We start from the raw sequence: 11,996 nt of genomic DNA on the forward strand, positions 1-11,996 counted from the left end.
AAGTCTTTCCAACATAAGCATTCTAGAGCACAAGCAGAGATGGATGGCGAGTGAGAGGAGATGCAGAGCCCGGAACCATCGTCTGCAGGAGACTTCAGACACAGATGTCAGGACAAGGAACCAGCACCCATTTGAATCTGACAGAGGAGTGAAAGGATACAGAGACAGAACCAGCATGTAGAGGAGCACTGAACATGTAAACAAAGGCACAGAGCCGGATCACGCCGAATCCAGAATCCTTTAGGCACAGGCGTGAAAGGATACCTCAGAGCACAGAGTTAGCACATGTGAAGTGTGAACAGCAACATATACGAGGGAAAACATATCCCTGCTGAATCCAGACCATGACAAGCCCCTGAAGAATACGGGCCACGACAGGCCCCGGCCAAATCCAGACCCCCGCCGAATCCAAGCCACGACAGGCCCCGGCCAAATCCAGACCACGGCCGAATCCAGGCCACGACAGGCCCCGGCCAAAGACAGGCCACGACAGGCCCCGGCCAAAGACAGGCCCCGGCCGAATCCAAGCCACGACAGGCCCCGGCCGAATCCAAGCCACGACAGGCCCCGGCCGAATCCAGACCACGGCCGAATCCAGGCCACGACAGGCCCAGGAAGAATCCAAGCCACGACAGGCCCCGGCCAAATCCAAGCCACGACAGGCCCCGGCCGAATCCAAGCCACGACAGGCCCCGGCCGAATCCAAGCCACGACAGGCCCCGGCCGAATCCAAGCCACGACAGGCCCCAGCCGAATCCAAGCCACGACAGGCCCCAGCCAAATCCAGACCACGGCCGAATCCAGGCCACGACAGGCCCCGGCCAAATCCAGACCACGGCCGAATCAAGGCCACGACAGGCCCCGGCCAAATCCAGACCACGGCCGAATCCAGGCCACGGCCAAAGACAGGCCACGACAGGCCCCGGCCGAATCCAAGCCACAACAGGCCCTGGACGAAACCAGGCCACGACAGGCCCCGGACGAAACCAGGCCACGACTGAATCCAAGCCACGACAGGCCCCGGCCAAATCCAGACCACGGCCGAATCCAGGCCACGACAGGCCCCGGCCAAAGACAGGCCACGACAGGCCCCGGTCAAAGACAGGCCCCGGCCGAATCCAAGCCACGACAGGCCCCGGCCGAATCCAAGCCACGACAGGCCCCGGCCGAATCCAAGCCACGGCCGAATCCAAGCCACGACAGGCCACGGCCAAATCCAGACCACGGCCGAATCCAGGCCACGACAGGCCCCGGCCAAATCCAGACCACGGCCGAATCCAGGCCACGACAGGCCCCGGCCAAAGACAGGCCACGACAGGCCCCGGCCAAAGACAGGCCACGACAGGCCCCGGCCAAAGACAGGCCACGACAGGCCCCGGCCGAATCAAGGCCACGACAGGCCCCGGCCAAATCCAGACCACGGCCGAATCCAGGCCACGACAGGCCCTGGCCGAATCCAAGCCACAACAGGCCCTGGACGAAACCAGGCCACGACAGGCCCCGGACGAAACCAGGCCACGACTGAATCCAAGCCACGACAGGCCCCGGCCAAATCCAGACCACGGCCGAATCCAGGCCACGACAGGCCCCGGCCAAAGACAGGCCACGACAGGCCCCGGCCAAAGACAGGCCCCGGCCGAATCCAAGCCACGACAGGCCCCGGCCGAATCCAAGCCACGACAGGCCCCGGCCGAATCCAAGCCACGACAGGCCCCGGCCGAATCCAAGCCACGACAGGCCCAGGCCGAATCCAAGCCACGACAGGCCCAGGCCGAATCCAAGCCACGACAGGCCCCGGCCGAATCCAAGCCACGACCGAATCCAGGCCACGACAGGCCCCGGCCAAATCCAGACCACGGCCGAATCAAGGCCACGACAGGCCCCGGCCAAATCCAGACCACGGCCGAATCCAGGCCACGACAGGCCCCGGCCAAAGACAGGCCACGACAGGCCCCGGCCAAAGACAGGCCACGACAGGCCCTGGCCAAAGACAGGCCACGACAGGCCCCGGCCAAAGACAGGCCACGACAGGCCCCGGCCAAAGACAGGCCACGACAGGCCCCGGCCAAAGACAGGCCACGACAGGCCCCGGCCGAATCCAGGCCCCGGCCAAATCCAAGCCACAACAGGCCCTGGACGAAACCAGGCCACGACAGGCCCCGGACGAAACCAGGCCACGACTGAATCCAAGCCACCCCGGCCAAATCCTGACCATGGCCGAGTCCAGGCCACGACAGGCCCTGGCCGAATCCAGGCCACGGCCAAATCCAGACCACAGCCAAATCCAAGCCACGACAAGCCCTGGCCAAATCCAGGCCCCGGCCGAATCCAAGCCACGACAGACCATGGCCGAATCCAAGCCATGGCCGAATCCAGGCCACGACATGCCCCGGCCAAATCCAGACCATGGCCGAAACCAGGCCACGACAGGCCCCGGACGAAACCAGGCCACGACTGAATCCAAGCCACAAGAGGCCCCGGCCAAATCCTGACCATGGCCGAGTCCAGGCCACGACAGGCCCTGGCCGAATCCAGGCCACGGCAAATCCAGACCACAGCCAAATCCAAGCCACGACAAGCCCTGGCCAAATCCAGGCCCCGGCCGAATCCAAGCCACGACAGACCATGGCCAAATCCAAGCCATGGCCGAATCCAGGCCATGACAGGCCCCGGCCGAAACCAGGCCATGACCGAAACCAGGCCACGAATTAATCCATGCCACGACAGGCCCCGGCCAAATCCAGACCACGGGCCGAATCCAAGCCACGACAGGCCCCGGCCGAATCCAAGCCACGACAGGCCCCGGCCGAATCCAAGCCACGACAGGCCCCCGCCGAATCCAGGCCACGACAGGCCCCCGCCGAATCCAGGCCACGACAGGCCCCCGCCGAATCCAGGCCACGACAGGCACCAGCCGAATCCAGGCCACGACAGGCACCAGCCGAATCCTGACCATGGCCGAATCCAAGCCACGACAGGCCACGGCTGAATCCAAGCCACGACAGGCCCCGGCCATGGCCAAATCCAGACCACGGCCAAATCCAAGCCACGACAGGCCCCGGCCGAAACCAGGCCACGACAGGCCCCGGCCGAATTCCAAGCCCCGGCCAAATCCAAGCCATGACAGGCCCCGGCCAGAACCAGGCCACGGCAGGCCCCGGCCAAATGGCAGGCCCCGGCCGAATTCCAGGCCCCGGCCTAATTCCAGGCCACGGCAGGCCCCGGCCGAATTCCAGGCCCCGGCCAAATCCAGGCCCCGGCCGAATTCCAGGCCCCGGCCAAATCCAGGCCCCGGCAGGCCCCGGCCGAATCCAAGCCCCGGCAGGCCCCGGCCGAATCCAAGCCCCGGCAGGCCCCGGCCGAATCCAAGCCCCGGCAGGCCCCGGCCGAATCCAGGCCCCGGCCGAAACCAGGCCCCAGCCGAAACCAGGCCACGATAGGCCCCGGCCAAATCCAGGCTGCGGCCGAATCCAGGCCACGACAGGCCCCGGCCGAATCCAGGCCACGGCCGAATCCAGGCCACGGCCGAATCCAAGCCATGACAGGCCCCAGCCAAATCCAGGCCCCGGCCAAATCCAGGCCACGACAGGCCCCGGCCAAATCCAGGCCACGACAGGCCCCGGCCAAATCCAGGCCACGACAGGCCCCGGCCAAATCTACAGCTGTGAAATCCATTCAAGGCACACAAAAAGCAAAGAATCCAAAATGAGAGACAAAAAAGGTTTTGAAGCATGTGAATAATCCAGAACAGTGAAATATAGCACAGACAATGTATCCCAAAGCAATGGGCCTGCACCTGCAGAGTCCAGAACAAACAGTTATTCAAATACAGGAATATTGCAGGGAACAATACCAACATGTGATGAATCCAGACCTGCGACATGTAACAGAGCATGTCACAAATGCAGAACATGTTATCATATGTAGGTTATTCCAGAGGGCACAACCAGCATATGACGAATACATACTGGGAAAAATAGCAGAGAAAAGCTACTCCCATACCATAATCCAGCAACCAACAAATCCGGAACATGACATAATATGGATCAAAGGATATGGCACAGTACAGAAGCGAGCGTAGGAGTAATCTGGAACATGACAACATACATGAATAAAAGGATAATCCAGTCGATAGAACCAGCAGGCAACAAATCCAGGCTATAAGATCTATGGATAAAATGACATTATTGAGCCAGCATGGAACTAATCTGGAACCCAATATGTATAAAGATAAGGGGATAGCCAAAAGGACAACCAGCATAGAATGAATCCAGAACAAAATATATACAGATATGGGGATATCCAAAAGGACGCAGCCAGCCTGGAACTTATCCGGAACATGACATATGGAGACACAAAGATACGAAGGACACACGACCGGTGTAAAACAAATGTGGACCATGATAATATGTGCAGATGAAAGGATATTCTAGAGCCTAGAACAAGCTGAGAATGAACCCAGAACCAAATATACATGTCATATACGGATAAAATCCTACCCCAGAGGACGCAGAGAGCAAAGAATGACTCTGTCACTATAATAACATATACGGATAAAACGATACTTCAAAGCCAAAGACCTGTACAGAATGAATCCAGAAAAAGGATATCCACAAGGACACAGCCAGCGCGAACAAATCCAGAACATAACATATGTGGATAAACGGATACTCCAGAGCCGGGGACCTGTACACAATGAATTGAGAATATGCATCATAGAAGGATATCCCAGAGGACACAGCCAGTGTGGAACGAATCCAGAACATATGCATATAAAAGGATACTTCAGAACCAGCGACCACTACAGAATGAATACAGAACAAGGATATCCCAGAGGACACAGCCAGTGCGAACACATCTAGAAAATAACCTATGTGGATAAAATTATACTCCAAAAGCAAGAACCAGCCCCGAGTGAATCCAGAAGCTTATATAACATGTATGGAGAAAATGATATCGTAGAGGATACAGTCAGTGCAGAACGGATCCAGAACATAACATTTTGATAAAAGGATACTCCAGAGCCAGGGACCCGTACAGAATGAAAGCAAATAATGAATCATAACATATCTCATAGAAGCATATGCCAAAAGACACAGGCAGCATGGAACGAATCCAGAACACATGCAGACAAAAGGATACAACACAACCAGGGATCAGTACAGAATGAATCCAGAACAAGGATATCCCTGAGGACATGCTGCGTGGAATGCATCCAGAACATTACATATGTGGGTAAAAGGATACTCAAGAAACAGGGAACAGTACAGAATGAATCCAGAACATGCATCATAGAAGGATATCCCAGACGGACACAGCCAGCCAGAAGGTAACATAGGTGGATGAAGGGATAATCCAGAACCAGGGACCAGCATAGAATTAATCCAGAACATGCATCATAGAAGGATATCCCAGAGGACAGCCAGTGTGGAACGAATCTAGAACATAACATATGTGGTTAAAAGGATACTCAAGAAACAGGGAACAGTACAGAATGAATCCAGAACATGCATCATAGAAGGATATCCCAGACGGACACAGCCAGTGTGGAACGAATCTAGAACATAACATATGTGGTTGAAAGGATACTCAAGAAACAGGGAACAGTACAGAATGAATCCAGAACATGCATCATAGAAGGATATCCCAGACGGACACAGCCAGTGTGGAACGAATCTAGAACATAACATATGTGGTTGAAAGGATGCTCCAGAACCAGGGATCAGTACAGAGCACATCCACAATATGACATGTACGGATAAAAGGATACTCAAGAACCAGGGACCAGTACATAATTAATCCAGAATAAAGATATCCTAGAGGACATAGCAGCATGGAACAAATAAAGCAAAATAACATATGTTTATTAAAAGGATACTCCAGAACCAGGGAGCAGTAGAGAACGAATCCACAATATAATGACATATACGGATAAGAGGATACCCGAGAACCAGGGACCAATACATAAATAATCCAGAACATACATCATAGAAGGATATCCCAGAGGACACAGCGAGCGCAGAGCAAATCCAGAACATATGTGGATAAAAGGATACTCCAGAGGCAGGGACCTGTACAGAATGAATCCAGAAATTGCCTCATAGAAGGATATTCCAGGGGACACAGCCAGCGCAGAGCAAATCCAGAACATAACATATGTGGATAAAAGGATACTCCGGAGCTAGGGCTCAGTAAAGAACGAATCCAGAACAAGGATATCCCAGAGGACACGGCCAGCCTGGAACGGATCCAGAACATTACATTCGTGGATTAAAGGATACTGCAGAGCGAGGGACCAGCGCGGAATGAATCGGATGCATGCGTATTCCTGAGCAGCACAAGGGTTTCCAAGATCAGGGAAGCAGCGAGCACAACCCAGGAGAGCGAGAGGCCGCAGTGCACGGGAGCAGCGCCCGCCGCGCCAGGGAAATATGCACCTGTGAACGGGGCCCCGCGCCCCCCAAACCACGGGCATTATGCATCTGAGGGGAGAGACTGCGATGCACGGGAGCAGCGCCCGCCGCGCCAGCGAAATATGCACCTGTGAGCGCGGCCCGGAGCACGGCCCCGCGCAGCACGGGCCCCGCGCCCCCCGGGCATTATGCATCTGTGGGGGAGGGGGGTGCTCGCTCGAGGATCCTCAGGGCTCATCCTGTCTGGGAAGGAGGGGGAGCGGAAGAGGGACAGACGCTAGCTACCTTTGCACGAGCCCCCAGAAAAGATACAATAGCCCGTGGCCGGATTTGGGAGTCAGACGCAGGGGGGGGGGGGGGGGTCACGAGCGAGTGCCCGACTCTTCACTGCTGTATACGGGGAGTTTAGAACCATAAAGGAGACAGTGGGACGTCAGGCTACAGGGAGGCGGCCCGGATGCAACAGGTGGCGGGGTGCAGTACATGTAATACACCCCGCTTGGGTGCAGGTCGTTTGTGCCCCCCCAACGCTTTTAGAGGCCGCGAAAGGTGCAGACAAATAGATGTCGAGAGAACAGTAACTAATGTAGCAGGCGAGGGGGGTGGGGGGGCGCGGGGACAAGCAGAGAGAGGGAGACGCCGGGGGAGACGCCACACCAGTGAGCTGCGAGATGGGGGCAAAAAGGAGAAGACTCAAAGAGGGGTGCCGGCGATGAGGCGATAACGGGTGATGTGGGGGTTATGGGTGTCTAGGTGAAGGGGCGGTCTTCTTGCTGTTCGCATCTGGAAGGGCAGTTTGGGGTGGTACACGGGTAGGCTGAGGGACTGGAGGCGGCCACCTAAGATTTCCGAGTACTTGGTGGTTAGGGGTATGCATGGGTGGCTGGTGCCAGTGGTTTCTGGGTACTGCTGGTTAGGTTTGTGCAATGGTGCACTGCCACTTGGGTGGATGTTTCCGATGGTTTCTGGGTACCTGTGGTGAGGGGTGTGCAAGGGTGGGCCGACATTGTTTGGTAAACTGGGGTACGGGTAGAGCACCACGTTGGGATGGTTACTAGTTTACGATGACTAGGGTGGTGTATGAGTGGCCCGGTGGCAATGGCTTCTGGGTACTAATGGGCAGCATTGGACATGGGCTGGGACGCACCGCGTTGCGTGGATGGTGGCAATGGTTTCTGGGTACTGGTGGTCAGCATTGGGACGCACTGCGTTGGGTGGATGTGGCAATGGTTTCTGGGTACTGGTGGTCAGCAATGGGACGCACTGCGTTGGGTGGATGTGGCAATGGCTTCTGGGTACTAATGGTCAGCATTGGACATGGGCTGGGACGCACCACGTTGGGTGGATGGTGGCAATGGTTTCTGGGTACTGGTGGTCAGCATTGGGACGCACTTGGTTGGGTGGATGTGGCAATGGTTTCTGGGTACTGGTGGTCAGCAATGGGACGCACTGCGTTGGGTGGATGTGGCAATGGCTTCTGGGTACTAATGGTCAGCATTGGACATGGGCTGGGACGCACCACGTTGGGTGGATGGTGGCAATGGTTTCTGGGTACTGGTGGTCAGCATTGGGACGCACTGCGTTGGGTGGATGTGGCAATGGTTTCTGGGTACTGGTGGTCAGCATTGGGATGCACCGCGTTGGGTGAATGGTGGCAATAGTTTCTGGTAGTGGTGGTCAGCAATGGGACGCACTGCGTTGGGTGGATGTGGCAATGGTTTCTGGGTACTGGTGGTCAGCATTGCGACGCACCGCGTTGGGTGGATGGTGGGAATGGTTTCTGGGTAGTGGTGGTCAGCAATGGGACGCACCGCGTTGTGTGGATGTGGCAATGGTTTCTGGGTACTGGTGGTCAGCATTGGGCATGGGTTGCGATGCACCGCCTTGGGTGGACGGTGGCAATGGTTTCTGGTGGTCAGCATGGGTTGGGATGCACCACGGTGGGTGAACAGTCGCAATGAGTTCTGGACTCATGCCTCTTTTGGAGTGCCTGTCGTTAGGGCCCACCAGCTCAGAGCATATGTTGGGAACTTTCATATTGCTCGATGCGTTTGTGTGGGGGTGGTTACAGTCATGACCTGTGCAGGGTCTCCACCTCTGGCCCGCTGAGCTTGCCAGATCGTTGAAGACTGGCCTGGTGGGCTCACAATTTAGGCATGGCCATTGTTGAGTTGGTAATTTAGCCACCTGTGGTATTAGGGTTGTTTGCACAGGGTTTGGGTTTCTTTGGTGCGTGCGTTCTGGGGGGGGGGGGGGCTGTGCTTCGAGGGGCTTTTGGGTTTTAGATGCTTATGGGTCGCTCCGGTTTGTGGTAAAGGGGAGTGGGGGGTGGGTCTGCCGCTTCAGTTGGGGTGCCTGTGGGGCGGGGCCTCAGGCTGCCTTATTCAGTGGGCGTCTTGGCGTACCCGTGAAAGTGGAGGGCACCCGTTTTCTGAAGCTTGGTCACGGGTGCCCATCGCCACCTTGAGCACATGCTGGGTGGGTGCCCATGGGTCTTGGCATTAGGGTTCACAATGCCTGGGTGTTTGATTCTATTCAGGAGGGCTTAGGTCTGACGGTCTTGTCGGGCCCATCCCAGGGGCGGGCACGTAGCTAGTCTTCCAGGCTCATCTGGGGGAGGGAGGGGGGTTGATGTGAAGTACCTGCTGTCCGCAAAAGCTAGCATGGGTTTGGGGAGCCTTTTGTGCTTGACAACCGTGTCCCCCCGTGTAATTGAGTATAGCGGTCTTTAGGATTTAAGAAGAATGTGTGTGTGGTGGGGTGTGTATACTGGCCCCAAGTTTTATTTAATCGTTACGGCATGCCGGGTATTGGGGTCTTGTGTCTGTTTTTTTTGTGGTCTAGGCCTTGGCATAGTGCTTTGACTGGGGGAGGAGGGGCAGTCTTAGGCATGGCATGGAAGCACCTGGTTGGGCGAGGTCTTACCATGATGGCTTTTATTCGTGTGGTCTTGCTGTGGCGGTCCCTAGTTTTGGGGGGGGGGGGGAATGAGGGGGGCGTGTCTTGCCCTGATGGCTCCTGGTCTGTGGTTCTTGGTTCAACAGACACTATCTTGCACAATTTCGGGGGAGCCCTGGTTTAGGGTTGTCTTGATAAGCTGGCATTGGTGCAGGGGTGTCTAGCTTTGCCTCTAGGGGTGCCCTTGATATGATGGTTCTCGAACTGGGGCTGTCCAACTTGAGGTCGTCTTAGTCTGGGGGTTTCACCACTGGAGGACCTCGCTTTTGGGTGCCTCTGCTTTGACGGGGTACTCGGGTTTACCTGTAGGTTTTTTCGGGGGTGCAGAAGTCTCTCGATAGTGGGAGCATTGGTGCCCACATATTGGGGTCTCCTGTGGACGCCCTAGCTCTGGGGGTGCTCTGTGTACCTCACAGCTCCAGTCCACCCCTTCCCATGAGGGCACTCACCTGCTTCTCAGCCAACGCGCTCTCAGGCGCCCGCTCTCCCTCTTCTGGAGCTCTCTCTCCTAAACGGTCTCCCAGACGCCCCTTTCCAATATCTCGGGGGCCCCCACTCCTACTCCGGCGCTCTCCAGCCTCCGAGCTCTGCCTCTCCTGAGGTGTTTTAGCACTCACTCCCGAAACCCAGGATCCACTCTCCCGGGAGCTCGCCGCCCTCTCCCGGGCAGTCTCTTTCCACTCTCCAAGATTGATCTCTGCCCAATCCCGGGCGGTCTCACCAGAGGTCTCTTTCCACTCTCCTCGGCAGACCTCTGCCCACTCCCGGGCGGTCTCTTTCCACTCTCCTCGGCAGATCTCTGCCCACTCCCGGGCGGTCTCCCCAGAGGTCCCTTTCCACTCTCCTCGGCAGACCTCTGCCCACTCCCGGGCGGTCTCCCCAGAGGTCCCTTTCCACTCTCCTCGGCAGACCTTTGCCCACTCCCGGGCGGTCTCCCCAGAGGTCTCTTTCCACTCTCCTCGGCAGATCTCTGCCCACTCCCGGGAGGTCTCCCCAGAGGTCTCTTTCCACTCTCCTCACTCGATCTCCACGGTCTTTCCCAGCGATCTCTAGTCACTCTGCCCGGGAGCTGTTCCACTCCCGGGCGGTCACTCCTGGATCTCTGCTGGAGGTCCCCTGTTCCTTCCCAGGTCGTCTCTCCTCGATCCCTGGAGGTCTCTCGTCTTAACCCGGGCTATCTCTCCCCGGGGGTGCCTGGTGCCGTCCCTCCGACGGCTCCTCCACTCCTCGCTCCCTCTCCAGCTCTGCCACTGCTGCGCGTCCACGACGCAACCCGCGCGTACCCGAGTCCCCCGCGCGCGCGCATCCCTGCTCGAGTGCACGCGCGCCGCTCCCGCTCCTCCCACCAGCCTGAAATCGGACAGGGAGGGAGAGGGGGCGAATCGGTGGACTGGCCGGAGGGGAGGGGGTGGGGGTCAGAATAACCTGTTCGCCACCCCACCCTCCAGGAACACCTGCTGCCCCCCTCCCGCCATGATAACCATATGCAGGAGGTGATAGAGAGAACAACCTGTCCCTCGACTCCCCCAGCTAGAATATTGTACCCCCCCTCTACGTACTCCCGCTTTACAGGAAACCGCTTCAAGAAGACCCCCTCCCAACATACAAAATAGTTCTACCTTGCGAGACTCGCCCTGCACTCCACATACACTTCAGGCCAAAAGACATTGCCCCCCACCGCCCCCCAGGAGGCAGTGCCGGCCCCCACAGCATGAGAGCGCCCCTTCTCTCCAACAAATCACAGCCCCCACCCCATGACACCAAGATGCCCCTTTACCAGTGGCAGAGCCAGCGTGGCGTGGCTGCCTCCGCTCCTGGTGCACGGTGCGCCCACAGCGTCTCACTGGCACCCTATTATCCGCCCCCACCCCGGCACTAAACGCTGCCTGCGCTACTGCAACCAGCTCCAACAAAACAGAAACCCCTACTGGGCCCACTCCAATGGGGTATAGACCCCTATGACGCTAAACGTACACGAAGGCAAATAAAGCGCGCCACTTCAAGCCGAAAGGCTTCAAGGCACTTCGTGATAGAATGGGCTTGATTTTTATGTGTGGGCGAGGTAGTTCGCTTTCATAGTAAGGGGCGTGCTTTCCATAACCACGGACCTTAGGCTCTTTAGCGCCTTCCAGTGGAGAAACATTGCTGAAAAAGTTAAGGGGGGCATGACATCTGAAGAAAAGGCGCCCCAGCCAAATGAATGGGGACAAAATGGTGTGCCATGAAAGTTGGAGGGACAAACCCCCCCCCCCGTTGCCCCGTAAAATTACGCCCATGGTGCCTTCCATAGTCGAGATCCTTAGACTGTGTAGCGCCTTCCACAGCCGGGCCTTGGGCTGGGTAGTGCGTTGCCTTGCTGGGGTCCTTGGGCTGGGTAGCATATGCCACAGCCGGGCCTTGGGCTGGGTAGTGCGTTGCCTTGCTGGGGTCCTTGGGCTGGGTAGCATATGCCACAGCCGGGCCTTGGGCTGGGTAGTGCGTTGCCTTGCTGGGGTCCTTGGGCTGAGTAGCGTATTCCACAGCCGGGCCTTGGGCTGGGTAGTGCGTTGCCTTGCTGGGGTCCTTGGGCTGGGTAGCATATGCCACAGCCGGGCCTTGGGCTGGGTAGTGGGGTCCTTGGGCTGA

The 11,996-nt window shown here is 57.5% G+C and overlaps 1 protein-coding gene across 12 annotated transcripts in view; it reads right to left on the minus strand.

Annotated features, from left to right (window-relative positions):
* PTPRF (protein tyrosine phosphatase receptor type F) overlaps positions 1-10,645 on the minus strand; it is a 791,126-nt gene extending 780,481 nt beyond the window's left edge. For 11 of the 12 annotated variants that reach the window (XM_069642423.1, XM_069642422.1, XM_069642421.1 and 8 more), the window contains exon 1: positions 9,821-10,383. The gene's annotated coding sequence lies outside the window, so the exon portion shown is untranslated. Of the gene's footprint in view, positions 1-9,820 lie in introns of all 12 variants that reach the window. The other variant, XM_069642415.1, reaches the window with a different exon arrangement.
* Positions 10,646-11,996: the final 1,351 nt, after the last annotated feature.

The sequence above is a fragment of the Ambystoma mexicanum genome, chromosome 1q (genome assembly GCF_040938575.1).
Source record: "Ambystoma mexicanum isolate Mex_15411 chromosome 1q, UKY_AmexF1_1, whole genome shotgun sequence".
Lineage (NCBI taxonomy): Eukaryota > Metazoa > Chordata > Amphibia > Caudata > Ambystomatidae > Ambystoma > Ambystoma mexicanum.